The following is a 21125-nucleotide window of genomic DNA, read 5'->3' on the forward strand; positions in this document are numbered from 1 at the left end:
CGTCGTCCTCCCGAATGCGAGTCCAGTGTGCTAACCACTGCGCCACCTCGCTCGGTCAATGCTTTCTAAAGCCATACTGATTAGTGGACATAAGATTCTCTTTCTCAAGAAAGTTTAATGTAATCGAACTGAGAATATTTTCAAGGATTTTGCAGCAAACCGAAGTTACGGATAGCGGTCTGTAATTTTGCGGGCCCTTTCTTTTACCCTTCTTATATACTGGAGTCGCCTGAACTTTTTTCGAGCCACTTGGAACTCTGTGCTAGGCGAGAGATACATGATAAATGCAGGCTAGGTATGGGGCCCAATGCCGTAGAGTACGCTTTGCAAAATGGGGTTAGGATTTTATCCGGACCTGGTGATTTATTTGCTTTAAAATCTTTCAGTTGTTTCTCTACATTAGGTATGCTTATTACCATGTCGTCCATATGGGAGTCTGTCCCACGGTCAAATGATGATATGTTTGTACGATTCTCCTGCGTGAACGATTTCTTGAACGTGAAATTTAAAACTTCGGCTCTCGTTTTACTATCTTTAACTGCCACACTAGACTGGTCAGCAAGGAACTGAATTGATACGCTGATCTTTGGGCTCGTGTTGCAAAGCCACGACGGCCTGGGCGCTACGTCTGTCTTGACTGAAGACATCAAATTCTGGATATTGCAGCCAAGTGCTGCCCAAACAGAAGTTACCTGTTTCCACCACCACAAGGTCGTAAACAAGGCAATATAGGTGTATTTCGAAGAGAAACAACTGAGTCATAACAAATTCCACGTTTCCTAGCTGTCACTCTTGACAGGAAGCTCAGCTTTAAAGATGACTTGCTGGAAGCAGCTGCTGAGATGAAGACAAGAAGTAACTTCCTGCAGAAAATTTGTAGTACGACATTGCGTTCATCAGCTCCAGCACTAAGAAGTTCTACTCTTGGACTGGTGTATCTTGTGGCAGAATATAGTGCTGCAGTCTGGATCAACAGCCCATACTCCAAACTCATGGACGCGTAGCTCAACCAGAGTATGCGCATCATCACAGGAACAAACTCCAGCCTCCTGGTTGCCTGTTCTCAGCCATATATCACCCCCATTTTTGCGGTGAGAATGAAAGCGGAAGTTTACAAATAGAGCTAGTGATCCTTATACCCCTGTGCATGAGGACAATCCTGCTTCAATAAAAACAGACTCTGCTCTCGTAATCCGCCTCTTCAAGTGCAACATTTTTGGTGGACAATGGAGTAACAATAACAGATCGATGGGCAGAAATGTGGCAGAGCAATGATACCCCAGGACAGCTTAAGATGCTCAGCATCTCATCCAAGCAACCAGGTTTTAAAGAGCACCATAAGATTTCTTCTGCGCTCAACAGCATATGGACCAACAGAGGAAGAGATACTGACTCGGTGTACAAATTTGGATTAACAACATTGCCCAGCTGCGACTGTGGCACAGAACAACATGTTCAGCATATCGTCTGTGTGTGCCCAAAACGTTTGCTTTCTTGTTATTAGGGGGAGTTCCTGATAACAACGAAGACATGATGTATGTCTGTGATCTTCTGTGCTATGTATAAACTCTACATTTGATTACGATTTTTACTTTGTTTTAAAGGTGTTTATACTTATTGTTAAAGTAAAAAGTTTTCTTATGTGATGTGATACTAGTCATATGCTAAGTAAATACTTCTTCCTGAAACATTGGTGTTCTTCGGCTGCTTCATGTATGTGTTATTAGATGACAGAGAAGGAACCGTTTTTTGCACTCCTAATGTGCATAAGTCATCTTCAGAATTTATTACAATGTGAAAATGCGTGAGGTAGTCATCATGTTTTATCAACTTATCTTTTTTTGCGATTTTATCTACAGATACATTAAACTTTCCCAGAATCAAAGTTTTTCTTTCACGCTCCTGCCAAATATTTCAAATGTTCACCTCATTTCATAGAATTACCTCTAGGTATTTAAACGATGTGACTGGCTCAAAAAAATACTCTACGTATCTTCTAATCAAGTAATATCTGCTTATTTATCTTGTTGTATTATCTTCCACTTATCCACGTTTAAAAAAAAGCAGTCTGCATTACCTTACTGTCATTAAACGACGTTACTTAGAATAGATAACAGCAATTTCGGCGAATAATCTAATAGTGTTGTTGACCCCATCTGATAAATCATTTTCGTATGCTGAGAAATGCACCGGCTGCAATCCGACCACTTGCCTTGGGCGGTGCAGAATGCTGGCCCGCAACAAAAGAAACAGAGCAACCACTTGCTGTAATGGAAACCAAAGTGCTTCGGTGGAGCTCTGATTTCACATTTCATGATCATGTGACCAATGACGAAATACACAGCCCTTACGGAGTTGGACCTATCGTTGAGATGATAGGCAAATTTTCTTACAGTAATATGGTCATGTACTTCGAGCAGATGAACATCCAATACCAAAACGCGAGTTTTTTTGTTGAAAGTCGAAGATGAGCGATCTACTGGGAGGCCGAGAAAACATTGGTTCGATACCCTCCATTAGACTTAAAGACAGCGGGGTTCCACCCTGAGCAAGCTGTACTGGTGTACCTATCGCGTCGAGTGAAGACGGAGAGCCAAAAGAGGAAGAGGAAGAAGATATTGAGAAGATTACCGGTTCTATTTGGTTAACCGAGATTCTCAACCGGTGTTACTTTCACTCCTGTTAATTATTTACCGCCGGCCGGGGTGGCCGGGTGGTTCTAGGCGCTACAGTCTGGAACCGTGCGACTGCTACGATCGCCGGTTCGAATCCTGCCTCGGGCATAGATGTGTGATGTCCTTAGGTTAGTAAGGTTTAAGTAGTTCTAAGTTCCAGGGGACTGATGACCTCGCCGCGCGGGATTAGCCGAGAGGTCTGAGGCGCTGCAATCATGGACTGTGCGGCTGATCCCGGCGGAGGTTTGAGTCCTCCCTCGGGCATGGGTGTGTGTGTTTGTCCTTAGGATGATTTAGGTTAATTAGTGTGTAAGCTTAGGGACTGATTACCTTAGCAGTTAAGTCCCATAAGATTTCACACAAATTTGAACACACTGATGACCTCAGACGTTAAGTCCTATAGTGCACAGAGCCTTTTTTCCATTATTTACAATTAAGTGCTGGTGCTACGTACCGGGTTTAGTGGTAAATTTTTCGAACCAATCACAAGGTAATCTATGTGACCATATTTTAATAATCATTCGACAGTAAGTATAGTATCGAACGCCTTTAGGGAATATAAGATTTGTTGCTCCAGTACGAATAAATAAAATACTCCAATATTTTAATCAGGAACAAATTGCAACGAACAGACTCTGTTTAGATTTTCTAGTTTATTTTGTTCTGCTTTATCGGTTTCGAGTGTTATCACATCCGAAGGTGCACTTCTGCCTCACAGACCATATTTATTTTACGCAAATGAGCGTCGTCGCGCTGTGGTAAGACGGTGGGTTCGTATTCTGGAGGACAGCCGTTGAAATCGGCCATCCACATTTATGTTTTTCGATGTTTTCCTCGATCGCTTAAGATGAATGCCGGAATGGTCCCTTTGAAAGGACACAGGCGATTTGCTTTCTCATCCCTTCCCAACCCCTGCTTGTACTCCATCTCTAACGTCATCGTCGTCGACAGGAATTATAATCTTTCTTTCTTTCCTTTACTCTATGTAGAGCCAATCTAAATGTTAACCTACTGGAGATATTTAAGAAAACTTCCAAATCCTTTAAAAGGTAATAAAAGAAATGTGAAAACTGGTACAGTGACTGGCTGCTACGAATCCTTCCTAGGATTCAATGCCGGGAAAAAGAAATGTAACACCCTCAAGGACAAAGTCATTTTATTGACAGGTGAGGTGACAGTTCATCACCTCATGATTATAAGACAAATAATTCAGACCAAATGAAACAAAAATGTCGCAGTAAAGCATGTCCGTACAATCGCATTAATACAGAGTGCACACCTCCCATCTTCCCCGGCCCCACCCCCTCCGTCGACAATGCAGGCGTCTTCTCTCGCATGCATGTGACAGTAAAGGTTCCGAGTGGCATCCGGCAACAGGCTAACCCAAGAATATTGCACCTTTTGTTGCAATCCGGCAGTGATTTTGCCAGTCCCTGAAGAACGAGAAATTTCCCGATTCATCACATTCCACACTTGTTCAATTGGCGAGAGATCTGGTGTTCTAGCTGCCCAGGTCAGTTTTATACTACGAAGAGCAGGTGACGCCGCATGTGGACGTGCACTGTCGTGCTAAAAAAGCACATCACCCTCCTGTCGAGTGAATGGCAGTAGCACGGGGATAACAGCCTGTGCAGTCACTGGTTACTTCACCCCGTAGAAACACCAGATGCGACCACTAATTGTAACTGGTGGCCCCTCAGATCATGAAGCCTAGGGTACGCCGTGAGCGAATGCACTCCGGCAGCTGGCCGTTGTGGCCGAGTGGTTCTAGGCGCTTGAGTCCGGCACCGCGCTGCTGCTGCGGTCGCAGGTTCGAATCCTGCCTCTGGGATGGATGTGTGTGATGTCCTTAGGTTAGTTAGGTTTAAGTAGTTTTAAGTCTAGGGGACTGATGACCTAAAATGTTAAGTCCCATAGTGCCTAGAGTCATTTGAACCATTTGAGGCACTCCGGCAGCTCACCAGGTCTACTCTATACACGTATATGTCGCAACAGACTGCTCCCACTCTCATTCTGACGACAGCAGTGCGTCATTCCACTCTCCCGTCGACTCTTTCACCATAGTAGCCATCGTTGGTAGTTTCGTGATGTCAGTGATAGTCTGGTCAGAGGCACACGTGACCTTAGTTCTGCTGTAAGCAGACGATTCTCAACGGTTCCTAGTGACTCAGCAGGTGCAACATGAGACCGGATTTTGGCCTTGGATCATATTCGGTCGACCACCGGTGCTGGCAAAATGCGTGGGCGACCAGAACCTGGTCTACGGATGTGGGAATGTTCCACAGACCACAGCTAAAAACAGCGACACAGCACCGATGCATTGTGTCTAGCATGTGCAGCGATCTGTCGAAACGTCCGCAGCTCGTGATCTAGTGGCTAGCGTTGCCACCTCAGGATCACAGGGTCTCGCTTTCGATTCCCGGCCGGGTTGGGGATTTTCTGTCCCCTGGGGCTGGGTGTTTGTGTTGTCCTCCTCCTCATCATCGTCATAATCATCATAATTCTTGACAGTGCCTAGATTGGATTGTGTAAAAATTGGACTGCGTAAAAAACGGGACTTTGTATGGGCGCTGATGACCGTGCAGTTGAACGCCCCACAAACCGAACATCGCTCCGTCGATACGTTCATTCCTGTTGGCCCACAATGAGACCCGTTCAAATGGGTGAAACTGTTCAGCAGGGGTATGTACTCGGCGGTGAGGCATAGTTGAACCCTAGAATGAGTGTTGCAAACATTTTTCATCTCTATACTGAGCACAGTAACTGCCTGCAGATTCAAAAAAGAGCGTGGACAGACAGGCCCCCGATGGCCACTACTCTATTACGCCCGTGACAGGAGAATCAACCCTGATGCCACTGAACACAATCCGTGTGTGTATTGCATTTTTTACGGTTGTGTAGTACTTTATACTCACAATGTACCTTAATCCACTACGCAGAAAATCATCGTGCTCATGTAATTATTTCCTCCTTTTGAGCATTCTGCAGAGGTGGAATTCAATTCTTCCAGGTTACGTACGGAAGGGATGAAAATGCCTAGGTAACGATCAACTGGGGGCAATGATAAGACACCGGAGTCGCAACTGGGACCACTCAGATTCAGTTCCCTGCCTGGTCATCCGGCACTAAACTTCCTGACGTTTCCTAAGCCGCTTTAAATAACAGTGCAGTACTTTGATTTAAAAGGGCACGGCGAATTTTTTTTCCGTACCTGTCTATTTCGAACAGTCCTCCGTCTCTAATGACGTTGCTTCCAGTGACACATTAAACTCAAATCTAAATATTCATAAGCTAACTAGCTCACCATCTATTGGGACTTCTACTGTCATTTGCCTCCATACATAAATTTAGATCGGGGTAGCGAGTCTCAGGTTTTCACTCATAGTTGTGAGAGGCCCGTGAAAGTCATTAATCACAGACTTTTCTGCGGGGCTGGTACAAGACCCTCGCCTCAGTTAAGGGCTGCGTCCCATTTTGCTTGAGAGCGGTTGGTTCACGATTTTACATAAACGTTCTGAGACCTACAATTTCCTCCTGCGAAATGAAATAGTCAGAGACCAGCTGCAACGTTTTGAATCCATTCGATGAATATTTTCGCGCCTTCTTCGTTAACACTGCATGCTGATCAGTGAACCAATTTACGCAAAAGTTAAATGTAACAGCTGACGCTTCCGTCTTATTTCTCTGACACGGTCCTGCCCTGTCTTTCTTTCGCTTCATTCGAAGTCGCTGTCTCACCTTGTTAGCTTCTGCAACTGTTTTTGTGGCGATAGCGATGTAAATGAAGGTGAAGGTGGTGAGTAGAAAGTTTCGCCCTTCACTTCCGTCGAACAACTTTTGATATAATCATCTTTCCTGTCACGTTATTGCTGCTTCACTGCCGCGACCAGCCTCCACAATTACTCGTTGCGCTTACGGTGATCAAGATAGTTGTTGTTGGCATTATTGTCCCAGCTAAGATTTATTTTTCATTTTTGTAAATCGAAACTCGCGATAGCTCAGAATCACATGAGACTGTTCCATATTAGTTGCGATTAGTAAAGGTGCCTGGTGTTCCATTGTTCGGGAATGTGGGAATTTTTGTCCTGAGTCATCAGTCTTCTGACAGCTTTGACGCGTCTCGCCACGAATTCCTCTCCTGTGCAAACCTTTTCATCTCAGACTATTACTTGCAACCTACGTCGTCAATTATTTGCTGGATGCATTTTAATCTCTGTCCTCCTCTATAGTTTTTACCCTCTACAGCTCACTCTAGTACTATGAAAATTATTCCCTGATGTATTAGCAGATTTCCTATCGTCCTGTATCTCCTTCCCCTCAGTGTTTTCCACAATTTCTTCCCTCTCCGATTCTGTGCAGAACCTCCTCATTCATTACCTTATCAGTCCACTTAATTTTTCAACATTCTTCTGTACCGCCACATCTCAAATACTTCGAGTCTCTTCTTTTCACGGTTTACCCACTGTCCATGTCTCGCTACTATACAATGCAGTGATCCAAACGTACATTCTGAGAAATTTTTTCCTCAGTTTAAGGCCTATGGTTGATACTATCAGACTTTTCTTGGCCAGAAATTCCATTTATGCCAGTGCTGGTCTTCTTTTGATGTCCTCCTTGCTCCATCCGTCAATTGTTATTTTGCTGCCTAGATAGCAGAATTCCTTAACTTCATCTACTTCTTGACCATCAGTCCTGATGTAAAGTTTCTCGCTGTTCTTATTTCTGCTACATTTCCTTACATAAGTCTTTCTTCGATTTACTCTCAATGCACATTCTTTAATCATTGAACTGTTCATTAAATTCAACAATCTTGTAGTTCTTCTTCGCTTTCACTCAAGAGAGCATCAGCGAATCTCATCATTGCTATCCTTTCACCTTGACTATTAATCCCACTCTCGACCTTTCTTTTGTTTCCGTCATTGCTTCTTCGATGAAGAGACTGAACAGTAGAGACGAAAGACTACATCCCTGTCTTACACTTTTTTTAATACGAGCACTTCGTTTTTGGTCTTCCACTCATTATTCCCTCTTGGCGGGAGTACATACAACATGTACTCGTACATACTCATCGCTCCCTATTTCGACAAATCCTGTTAAAGTGTGTTGATTTTTCATTAGTCTTGCTTCCGTTATCGACTGGAATGTCAGAACTGCCTGTATGGTCTCTTCAGCTTTCCAGAAGTCAAATTGATCGTCATCCAATACATCCTCAGTTTTCTTTCCCATTCTTCTGTATATTAGGTGCATGCGCTGTTAAAGCTGTTGATATACTTTCCGCCGGCCGAAGTGGCCGCGCGGTTCTGGCGCTGCAGTCTGGAACCGCGAGACCGCTACGGTCGCAGGTTCGAATCCTGCCTCGGGCATGGATGTGTGTGATGTCCTTAGGTTAGTTAGGTTTAACTAGTTCTAAGTTCTAGGGGACTAATGACCTCAGCAGTTGAGTCCCATAGTGCTCAGAGCCATTTTTTTTATATACTTTCCGGGATGTGAGGTCGTGGTTCAAGAACTTTTCTTCTCCTTACGTTTCGTCCAGGACTGCGCTGGACTTCCTCAGAGGCGCTGCTCCGCTGAGTCTTGCCGACTGATGCGCTGTTAAGCTGGCTGTTGGCTCTTGCGATCTTGGGAATTATGTGGATGACTTTTTTTTGCAAATGTCAGATGCTATGTCGCCAGACTCATGTGTTCTACACACCAACGTGAAGAGTCGTTTCGTTGCCACTTCTCCTAATGATTTTAGAAATCCTGATGGAATATTATCTATCTCTCCTGCCTTATTTGATCCTCCAAAGCTCTTTCAAAATCAGATTCTAATACTGGATCACCTATATCTTCCATATCGACTCCCGTTGCTTCTTTTACCACCAGACAAGTCTTCTCCCTAATAGAGGCCTTCCACCCATCCACTCTCTCCTCTGTATTTAATACTGGAATTCCCATTGCTCTCTTAATGTTATCACCCTTGCTTTTAATTTCACCGAAGGCTGCTTTGGCTTTCCTATATACTGAGACTATCATTTCTTTTTCGATTTCTTCAAATGGTTCATGCAGCCATTTCGTCTTAGCTTCCCTGCACTTCCTATTTATTTCATTCCTCAGCCACTGGATTTTTATATTCCTGAATTTCCCTGTACATTTTTGTACTTCCTTCTTTCATCAATCAGCTGAAGTATTTCTTCTGTAACCCATGGTTTCTTCGCTGTTACCGTATTTGTACCTGCGTTTTTCTTTCAAACTTGTGTGATTGTCCTTTTTAGATATGTCCATTCCTCTTTAACTGTTCTGCCTACTGAGCTCTTTCTTGTGGCAGTAACTGTAGCCTTAGAGAAATTCAAACGTATTTCGTCATTCCTAAGTGCCTCCAAATCCCAATTATTTGCGTAGTGATTCTTTTTACTAATCTCCCGAACGCCAGCCTACTCTCCATCACTATTACATTGCGATCTGAGTGTGTATCTGCTACTGAATAAACCTTACAATACAGTCTCTGATTTCGGAATCTGTGTCTGACCATGATGTATATAATCTAGCTGAAATCTTCCCGTATTAGCCGGTCTTTTCCAAGTATACCGCCGCCTCTTGTGTTGTTGAACAGAGTATTCGCTATTACTAGCTGAAATTTATTACAGAACTCAGTTAGCCTTTCCTCTCTCATTCCTTGTCCCAAGCCCATATTCTCCAGTAACCTTTTCTTCTACTCCTTGCCCTACATCATTCCAATCCCCGATGATTATTAGATTTTCATCTCGCTCTAAGTGCTGAATTACCCGATCAATATCGCTATATACTTTCTCTATCTCTTCATCTTCTGCTTGCGACGTCGACATGTATACCTAAACTGTCGTTGTCGGTGTTTATTTGCTGTCAATTCTGATGAGAACAACCCTATTACTGAACTGTTCACAGTAACACACTGTCAGCCCTAGCTTCCTATTCATAACGAATCCTACTCCCTTTATACCATCTTCTGCTGCTGTTGATATCACCCTATACTCATCTGATCAGAAGTCCTTGTCTTCTTACCATTTCACTTCACTGACCCCTACTATATCTAGATTGAGTCTTTCCATTTCCCTTTCAAATTTTCTAGATTCCCTACCACGTTAAAACTTCTCACATTCCACTCACCGACTCGTAGAACGCTATCCTTTTCGTTGGTTATTCACTTTTTTCCTCATGACCACCATTCTTTTGGCAGTCCCCTCCCGAAGATCCGAATCCCAGTGGAGGGATCATCATGACACTTTTTCAATTACAGGCCACATGTCTAGTGGATACACGTTATGTGTCTTTAATGCAGTGGTTTCCATTGCCTTCTGTATCATCAGGCCGTTGATCATTGCTGATTCTTTTGTCTTTAGGGACAGTTTCCCACCCCAAGGACAAGAGTGCCTTGAACCTCAGTCCGCTCTTCCGCCCTCTTTGACAAGGCCCTTGGCAGAATTAGGGTGGCTTCTTAAGCCCGAAGTCTTTAGTCGCCAATGCCGATGATTTTTATTCGAAATCTAAGCGGTGACGGGGTTCGAACCTGGGACCGAAGGCGTTTTGATTACTAATCAAAGACGGGTGGGAGATAGATGGTCTCATGTAGCTATTGTGAGACGTTTTTCATCCAAGTTGAGATGAAAGCCAAAGGATGAGCTTCTAGTAACAGCAAAGCTCATTGAGGATGAAGTTTAGGTGAAGGTAAGCTTCAGTGAACTATGGAGGAACGCAATAAGGAAAGTTTTAAAGCAGTCTTGAAAATCAGTCACGTTAATACGAAACAGACGTAACCGACGTACAGAAAAGAAAATAATGCAAACTGACAGTAAAGTTGTAGAAACAGTTTGTGGGTTTCTGTGTCTAGTGCAATTACAGAAAATGACTTGGTGAGCAGCAAACGAAGAAAACAGAAGAGTAAAAAACGGCCTGGAATGCTTTTGGCAAACCGAGTAGGATGTTCAAAACTAAGCTTGCGATACGTCTCAAGCTTACAGACAATCCCCGTCATCAGTTTTAACTTATGGGAGTGAGGTATGGAACTCAGCATTAAAACTGAGGCATGCTCTGCTGCCGTTGGAGAGGAGGAGGTTGGAAATCACTAGCAGAAGCAGGAGCACAAACAATGGAGTAGACTATTGTGGAAGATGCAGACATGACCGTAATGAAGAGGCAAGTGAGGTGAATAGTTACGCTGCCAGGGGAGTGGATCACAGGTAAACCAAGGAACTTCTTTGCTCCATTCCAGGACGTAACACCGAGACGCACAAGTAATAGAATACATAAGAAAACATGAACAAAATGAATGCCTATAACTAACGACTGTCTCTCATGGAGACTTTATCCATCAACCAGAGTTGATGAGGACGACGATGATTAAGATGTATCGGCAGGGCGACGAGCACAGCTGACTCCCTAATTATTAGTTGGCGGTCATGCTTGAAAGTGGAAACCAGGTAGCACAAAGGTGTTGTATCTGATTTGTAGTACGTACTGGTACACCTCTGGTTTATAACAGTCACTCAGTCGTGGACATCAAGCTAGATATGCTGCTGTATTGGTCAATCGTGATATTTCGGAACTTTGTGATTTTTCATCCTTTCCTGAGTTACCCCAGTTTCTTTGCAGAGTCCTAGCCTTGTGAGTTGTCAATCGACGTGTGTCTATCACTTTCCAATTTCACAACGTCATCTTAATCTTAAGGTAGGAGCTTCGTATGCGTCATCGGTCTACAAATCATACGATCTCTGTCAGGTGCATTTTCCTGCTCTGATTTTTTAGAAATTGTTCCTATGAGGTGCAGACGACAAGCAATCACGAAGTTCGTCTGGATGGTTGCGGAAAACAATCCGTAACCCCCTTAAGCGAGTCCAGCAGTTGCTCAACCCAGAGAGCTTTTCCATTTTGCAACTTCTCTACTCGCAGTAGAGCACTCTAAACACTCCACTCACTAAGCGAAGAGAACCTCTGAATTTGGAGACAGGAATGAGTAAATCACACTATCAAACATTACAGACATTAAAAGACGCTTAAAAAACACGAAAATATCTAAAATCTGTACTAAGACTGTTGCCTTATCTACAAAACTATGATTTCCAGTGGACCCGATTTACTGTAAACTGTGTAGCTAGCCCGGATTCTTAATTTTTAAGGCATAATCATATTGGAATCGATAAGATCCCGTTGTGAGCAGTGATCATTGAATATAAGCAATGGAGAAAAGAACAGCAATCGCTCGCGAAATCCGTCTGACATGTTAGACTCCTGTATGCGCTACACCATCAATATTGTTTACTACGAGACACTTTGGACTAATGTCACCTGTTGTTATATGCACTGGACACGACTATTTAATAGTTGAAATCTAGATAAGCTGTAAGAAAAAGACGGATTTCGCGATCGATTGCTGCTCTTCTCTCCATTGCTGCTCTTCTTGTCTTAAAGCGTAATTAATTCCCATTTATTGTAGCGTATTTAATTTGTATCCATACTTCTGATCTTTTTAAGCCTGAAGTAATTATTTAGATTTCGTAGCTGAATTCATGACTTCCCACAAAGCTGTTTGAGGCTACAAGGTAAATGAAATAAATAGTAACTATCCCTACAATAAATTTTTTTTCGAATTCTCAAAACTTTCTGGGGTAGTTATGATTCGCAGACATGTGTAGAAACTAATGCTTATTTTATAACTGACCATTTCTTTTGTCTTGGATGAAAGACACCTGTTCAGAAACCCCAACTATTGGAAGTCAAGTTCCAATTTCACATTAATGCATGTTGAGTTAATCTATTATTCCAATTACTGTAATTTTTATAGCATAACAAATATTTCATTTATTACACTTCTACGTTTTTAAACAGTATTGACTATAATTTTTATTGTACATAGTCTTTTTAACAAATGAATCTATTACATCTGCTTTTTTGCTTAGTCACTCTACATATTTTAACGATTTAATTTCATTTTACAAGGGATTTATTCTGTAATCATTTACAAATCATTCACACAGGAAATTAATGACCTGTGGAATCCAAGTTTGCTCGAGTGATTTCACACTGTTTTACACAAACTGAAATACCTTGTAATGAATGTCCAATTGTTTCTTTGGTAAGATTTCCACGATTGCCCTTTAAATGCTCCAGTTAATCTGACAGCATCGCACTGAGACGTATTGTGGTGGGTACTGACTTTAAAGTTTGATTTACGACTTTGCTATAGTAACGTCATCTTCCTAGTTTACTGGGATAACTTTTCTAGTTTGCGCCTGCTTCTAGCATAAAGAAGGGTTATTGTGCGGTTCGACCCCCAATGACCGCCCCCCCCCCCCTCCCCTCCCCCCGGGAACGTCTCATACCAGAAAAGTATAACCCCAAATGTTTGCGTGGTAGAGTAATTACAGTGTACGCATATGTGGAGACAGTGTTTGGGCAGCAATCGCCGACATAGTGTAACTGAGGCGGAATAAGGGGAACCAGCCCGCATTCGCCGAGGCAGATGGAAAACCGCCTTAAAAACCATCCACAGGCTGGCCGGCACACCGGACGTCGACACGGATCCGCCGGGCGGACTCGTGCCGGTGACCGGCACGCCTTCCCGCTCGGGAAGCAGCGCGTTAGACCGCATGGCTAGCCGGGCGGGCGGCATTAACGGTACTTTACATTTAACTTTTGCTGAAAGACTTCTCAGGTATCATGGAAACTTGAGATGTTGATTAACCAAATACTTGTGCATGATTTACCTGTTGTTCGAAATGAAGTTCGGGAAGCACCACTGCACAACTCAGTCCAGCTGCTGTTGAACAGATCCTGGCGACAGCGTTAGATTTTAGGATCTGAAATAGTAAAGGATTACGATATTTTTACTCTATGTCGCTGGTAAAACTTCCGACGATTGGAGCGCAAACAAATTAAACACACAGAACGTAAAATCTTAATTTAAGTAAAAGATTATTTAAATTCAGTATTTTAAGAGCAAAGAAACCAAAAACAAGTTCCTATTTCAATTAAAACATTCGTCGATGTAGTTTGTCCTATTGCTAATAACACTTGTTTTTATCGGCGTTTACCACAGGTATCCTTTACAAGTTTTGAGAGTGATCACATCCAGCTATCAAAAATGATCATTTACAGTAGAGATCCTGTTTATTTTATGAATCAAGCAAGGTATCGCAGTGGTGAGTCAGTGGACTAATATCCCCGTCCGGCCATACAGAGTTAGGTTTTCAGTGATTTCCTTAAATCGCTTAAGACAAGTGCTGGGAATATTCCCTTGAAAGGAATATGACCCATTTCCTTTAGTATACTTCTACAATCTGAGGTTGCGTTCATGATGGCCTCGTCATCCCCAGGTTGTTGTTAGACGGTAATCTTTCCGTTCCTTTTCCTTCTTTTCGAAAGAATGTTGACCCATCCTTACTTCCATCTTATTTCGTTATTACTAGCTCTTCCCGGCATCTCCTGGTTATTGATGCAAGGAGTTCCGAAAGTAAGTTACACACTGTCAGACGAAAGCACATTTTCCGGAGTTTACTGTAAACACACTTCGACTGCGCTACAGATATCAAGTGCATCACTGTGTGGAAGTGAAATGGTGCAGCAACTGGAAAAGCGCTCCGGAGCTGAAGTACGTGGGACATTGTTATTCTTACGATGAATGGCAGCTAACTCTAAACGTAGAAAAATGTAAGTTAATGTGAATGAGTAGGAGAAACAAACCCGTACTGTTCGGATAATGTCCTGCTTGAAACAGTCAGCTAGTTTAAATATCTGGGCGTAACGTTGCAAAGCGATGGAACGAGCACGTGAGGTAGGGAAGGCGAATGGTAGACTTCGGTTTATTGGGAGAATTGCAGGGAAGGTGTGGTTCATCTGTAATGGAGACTGCATATATGGCGCTAGTGTGACCAGCCGGCCGCGGTGGTCTAGCGGTTCAGGCGCTCAGTCCGCAACCACGCGACTACTACGGTCGCAGGTTCGAATCCTGGCTCGGGCATGAATGTGTGTGATGTCCTTAGGTTCGTTAGGTTTAAGTAGTTCTAAGTTCTAGGGGACTGATGAACACAGATGTTAAGTCCCATAGTGCTCAGAGCCATTTGAACCATTTTTTGCTAGTGTGACCTGTTCTTGGGTACTGTTGATGTGTTTTGGAATCGCACCAGGACGGGTTAAAGGAAGACGTCGAAGCAATGCAGAGGTGGGTTGCTAGATTTGTTACCGGTAGGTTCGAACAACACGTAAGTGTTTCAGTGATGCTTCAGGGACACAAATGGGAATCCCTGGAGGGAAGGCGACTTTCTTTTCCAGGAATATTCTTGAGAAAATTTTGAGAATCGGCATTTGAAACTGACTACAGAACGGTTCTACTGCCGTCATCATACATTTCGAGTAAGGGCCCCGAAAATAAGATAAGAGAAATTTGAGCTCATATGAAGGCATATAGATAGTCATGGGGCTTGCAGGGTATATATGTAGATGTACATGTAGAAGAAATCCAAATGGCATGCGGAATCATTGTGAAATTATGACAGTAAATGGACCAAATGCAACTACACTTCCAGCATCAGAAAAATGGTGTCAAAAAACTAACCATGGTCGCACTGACATTACTGATGCTAAACAGGAAGGAAAGCCAGAGACATCGACCATAGAGAATATCAGCCACGCAATCGAGGAGGAACTTCTGAGGAAAAGAGATTTTTCAACAATGAGAACGTTCTCTCAGTGGCTCTCGAATGACTCGGTGGTCAAGGAACGGATTTCTATCGTCGATAAATTGAAAGATTGCTAGAACGTTCCGACCAGTCTTTACGGAGACTGGGTAGCTATGTTGAGAAACAGTAAACAACTTTTGAAGTTGCTGAGGAACAGCCACACAATAATTTTTAAATGAACATACCGCCATTTGACTGTACTGTTGTTTCTTTAATTACGACCCAGTCTTTCGGCGTTTCGCGCCATTTTCAAGTGACTGAGCTCATGTCACTGCAGGACACCAGGCTCAAAATCGGCCATTAATTAAGAAAAAATCGTGGGAGCCAATATTTTTCTTAATTTATGGCCAATTTTGAGCCTGATGTCTTGCAATATATATTGGTGACATAGACTCAATCACTTGAAAATGTTTTAAAAGACCGAAACTCTGAGTCGTAATTAAAGAAACAACAATACAGTCAAATGGCGGTATGTTCACTTAAAAAGAGAAAAATAATGTCATTATTTTCTGAAACTTTGAAGTGTAGTGCACCATTCAATAAAAGATACTTGTCCTGTCATAATAATGTGTAACTTAGTTTTGAAATCTTCTCTTATCTATTTTTCTAACAATAAAAGGCTTGGCACATTCTACAGTTTTGTACATATTCTTTTCTAAATACTTTCACAAAGTTATGTCCAGTTCATCCTTTGGACTTGACTTGCGATTAAACATCGTAACGCCCCAAACATTATGGCTTCCACACTATATTAATATTCTTTAACCGATCCGCCCGGATGTCCGCGCGATTTAGCACTTCGCTTCTGGGACTGGGAAAGGCGCGCCGGCCACGGATCGAACCCGCCCCACCAGGCTGGTGTCCACATTTGGCCTCGGTTGCACGATTCGTAAGCACTTTGAAAATGTTCTGATATTTTCGTATGGGTACACAATTTCCGTCTCGCGGAAGGGGAGGGAAAGGGTGTTGGCGGTAGGAAGGGCAGCCAGATGTCCTGTACCACTGATGTTGTTGTTGTTGTTGCTGTTGTTGTTGTTACTGTTGTCGCCAAACACGGATGCGACCATCATGATGCTGTAAACAGAACCTGGATTCATCCGAAAAAAATGACGTTTTGCCATTCGTGCACCCAGGTTCGTCGTTGAGTACACCATCGCAGGCGCTCCTGTGTGTGATGCAGCGTCAAGGGTAACCGCAGCCATGGCCCAACGCGAGCAGCAATGTCGCGATACGATAAACCGCAATCGCGACAGGCTACAATCCGACCCTTGGTTGGGAACTTCCCTCATGTCAGCACGTTGTAGTTGTCGCCATCGGCGCCAACCTTGTGTGAATTCTCTGAAAAGCTAATCATTGCATATCACAGCATCTTCTTCCTGTCGGTTGAATTTCGCGCCTGTAGCACGTCACCTTCGTGGTATAGCAATTTTAATGGCCATTAGTGTATTTTCTTTTTGTCTAAATTGTTTATCAGCCACGTTTCACTTCCGTACATTGCTACACTCCATAAAATACTTTCTAACATCTGAATCTATAATCGATGTAAACAAATATCTCTTCTTCAGAAATGCTTTTCTTGCCATCGCCAGTCTACATTTTATACCCTCCCTACTTCGGCCATCATCATTTATTTTGCTACCCAAATAACAAAACTCATCTGCTACTTTATGTGTCTCGTTTCCAAATCTAATTCTCTTAGCATCACCCGATTTAATTCCATTACATTCCATTATACTTGTTTTGCCTATGTTGATGTTCATCATAAAACCTCCTTTCAAGACAGTGGCTTCTGTTAAACTGCTCTTGCAAGTCTTTTGCTGCCTCAGACAGAATTACAATGTCGTCGGCAAACCTCAGAGTTTTTGTTTCTTCTCCCTACTCCAAAATTTTCTTTTGTTCCCTTTACTGCTTGCTCAGTGTACAGAATGAATAACATCGGGAACAGGCTACAATCCTGTCTGACTTCATTCTCACCCACTGCTTCTCTTTCGTGCTCGTCGACTCTTATAATTGCCGTATGGTTTCTGTAAAAGCTGTAAATAGCCCTTCGCTTCCTGTGCCACTAACATTCCCGAATACAGATTAACTTCTCGATCCTGTAAGGAAGATACAGAATAAGGTCGGGAAAAAGAAATCACTTGTTTTCAATTATTTATGAACGTCACCCTCTTCATACTACGGTCGCAGGTTCGAATCCTGCCTCGGGCTTGGATGTGTGTGATGTCCTTAGTTTAGTTAGGTTGAAGTAGTTCTAAGTTCTAGGGGACTGATGACCATAGATGTTGAGTCCCATAGTGCTCAGAGCCATTTGAACCCTCTTCACATCACTACTAGGCATCTTACGGGTACCATACACCAACAACATCATTTTTGTCAAACCCACCGTCGCTCTGACAGATATAAGAAAGTTCCATGTACCTGTTACTAAAACGTGAGCCTACAATGTCTCACGTGAACTAAGTTATAACTATGGAGGCGTTATACAGAGTGAGCATGAAATCTTTCTCTGATTACAAAAATTTATTTTCAAGGAAATCTGCTAGATACAACTATGTGTTTAGCTGCAAATGGTAGTGTTACTTATGTATTTTTTTGTAGCTACACTTGCACGTGTCTTTGAGGCTTTTAGAAATGGTAGCATAACTCATACAGCTTGTATGGATACACTTATACATGCGCTGCGACAGCTCCTGATTTCTCAGTTACAGACATTTCGACCTTAGGTAGTGTTTCAACTAGATAGTGCTAAGCTGTGTGTATCAAAAGCGTGATTTTACGGCTTTGTCTCTGCAGCCAAGTGGCAGTCTTCTTCACGCCCCGTGCTACGTACATTCCCTCTTTTTTTTTTTTTTTGGCTGAGATTTGCATTCCGCTTTATTATGTACCTGGATCCAAATAACGTATTTCATATAGTTTTATAGTGGTTCCTTGCCTCTTCCGATTTGTGTGTTTACAGAGATTAACTGAACCGTCAACTTTCACTTTGGGGCTTAAGAAGCCTCTTCTGATATATTTAACCTTTTTGTTATCAGACCACAACCGGTTTCGTGGCACGGGAGACCACTTTCTTAGGTGGTGTCTGGAAAACGATGAATCATGGAGTAACAGATCCGAAAATACCTTCTAATATAAAAAAATTAGATATTTGAAGACATATGAAATAGAAAAAAAGTTACTCACGTAACTAAGTTCCAAGGGCTAAGCAGCACGGAAAATGGAAACCAACATTCGTTGTCAGACCAAACTAATAAAATGCTAAATGGCGCTACGTCAATGTATCAAAATTAGCCGGACGTAGAGATCCAAGTCCAAAACGGACGATGAAGCCCAAACAAATTACATCATGGCAATCCACTGGTTTCAAGAAGGTACCTCAAAAATTATGCAGAGATCTGATGAGCGGCTAGTTTAAAGAACAGAAGGACAGTTTGCGGCGAAGTGGCGCGGTACTCCAGAAAGAGCTTGCCCTGTGTACAGGATTTTCCTCACTCGAGTCTTTTTGATGCTTTATGTACGTTTTAGCAGCATACGTTAATTAAAATGTTTTCGTCTGTTCTGCCAATAACTGAGGTCATACTATGACTTATTGGATTTATGTAGTGCCAGATACCTGACTGAGGCTATGGGGTCAAAACTTACGTAATTTCGCCGTTATTATTTTTAACTTATCATATATTAAACTTTCATTGGTAATTCCCTGTGTTTATCTCAGCACATTCTTTACCATTGCCCATTTATGTCACTAGTTTCTCATAGTGCCTCGTAGCCCGTTGTTATGTGATGAAGTAACGTTTGCTGAAATTCGTTTTATTATTACACAAGCACTGCTGTCGTAGTTGGAACTGACTGCAGGAAAGAAAACGAAACCGCTTGTTTTCACAGCACAGCATTTTATTTCTCACAGTTGGTTTTAACAGAAAACCTGTACAGCGTCGTTAAAGACATATGTATATGTCTTCTGTCTACCTGAAAGTTTGTTAAATAATGTCTCGAGTAAAAGTCTGAAATAAACTGGTCCAAAACGTTTTTAGATTTTTACTACGTTTCCCCTAATATACACATATATTAGTGTAAATTTTAAATATATATTTATATATCATCTATATTAAAATTTACATAGCCTACCGCCACCAGAACGTTTGTTGAAATATGATGTAAAAGCTTGATAGGTTCTCGGGACTTACGCCGGATAATATTGTAGAAGCCGCACAATATTTCAGCGAGACAACTGCCCGCCATCTTCAGGTGCTACTGTCGCGTCGCTGAGAAACGCGCCAATTTATATGCTGGCTTTCTAGAACAGCGCAGGCGCCAGCGGGGCATAACGTCATCGAAGACCAATCGTAGACAGCGTCGAATACCAGAGTCCTCTGCTGGAGAAACGGGTCACGGTCTGCGGAAGCGCGCCGCGGCGCGGGAAATGCGGCCGGGAGCGACGGACCCCGTTCGCGCGCGCGAGGTGTTGGCGCCCGATTTAAGCATCTGCGCTAAGGCTTCCCATCTGCGTTGACTCGGTGCAGTTGCTAATCTGTGGCTGACGGTTCCTTAGTGCCGACAAGGCTGGTTCCCAGGCTTTGCTCAGGTGAAACCCCGTGTCTCTGTTTATTAGCTCACTGCTTATACGTATTTCGACCGCCTCTTTGATGATGGAGTCCCAGTATGTGGAAGCATGCGAGAGGATCTTGGTTTCTTCGTAATTCATGTCGTGTCCCGTGTCAAGGCAATGTTCAGCAACCGCAGATTTCTCTGGCTGACCCAACCTCGTGTGACGTTTATGTTCGTCGCATCTGTCTTTGACCGTACGACACGTCTGGCCAATATAAGATTTCCCACACTGGCACGGGATTTTGTATATTCCTGGTCTCCTCAGGCCGAGGTTGTCTTTAACAGAGCCCAGCATCGATTTCACTTTTGCTGGAGGCCGGAAAACACATTTAATATGGTGTTTCTTGAAAATTCTGCCCACCTTAAAAGACACGCCACCGACATACGGTAGAAAAACCAACCCTGTGGTGTTATCTGCTTCATCAGGTTGTTCTTGAGGTTTGGAGCGTGCTGGTCGAAACGCGTTCCGGATCTGCTTCTCGGAGTACCCGTTCTGGGCAAATACAGAGCGGAGATGGTTGAGCTCTGCCGATAAGCTGTCCTGCCGGCCGAAGTGGCCGTGCGGTTAAAGGCGCTGCAGTCTGGAACCGCAAGACCGCTACGGTCGCAGGTTCGAATCCTGCCTCGGGCATGGTTGTTTGTCATGTCCTTAGGTTAGTTAGGTTTAACTAGTTCTAAGTTCTAGGGGACTAATGACCTCAGCAGTTGAGTCCCATAGTGCTCAGAGCCATTTTTTGATAAGCTGTCCTGATCTGAGATGTGTCTAGCCCTATGCACTAGCGTCCGTAATACACCGCTGCGCTGTGAGGGGTGATGACAGCTCGTAGCTTGTAAATACAAGTCTGTGTGCGTAGGCTTCCGGAACACACTGTGACCCAAGGAGCCGTCACCTTTTCTACGCACCAAAACATCCAGAAACGGGAGCTCACCATCTTTTTCTACCTCCATGGTAAAACAGATACTTGGATGGATGGAGTTCAAATGTTCCAGGAAAGAAGGAAGCGTTGCTGTCCCATGCGGCCAACCACAAACGTATCATCTACATATCTCCAAAAACATTTGGGTTTCAGAACCGCCGTCTGAAGTGCTTTGTCCTCGAAATCTTCCATAAAAAGATTTGCTACTATGGGAGACAAAGGGCTACCCATAGCAACAC

This window comes from Schistocerca piceifrons, chromosome 4, assembly GCF_021461385.2.
Source record: "Schistocerca piceifrons isolate TAMUIC-IGC-003096 chromosome 4, iqSchPice1.1, whole genome shotgun sequence".
Lineage (NCBI taxonomy): Eukaryota > Metazoa > Arthropoda > Insecta > Orthoptera > Acrididae > Schistocerca > Schistocerca piceifrons.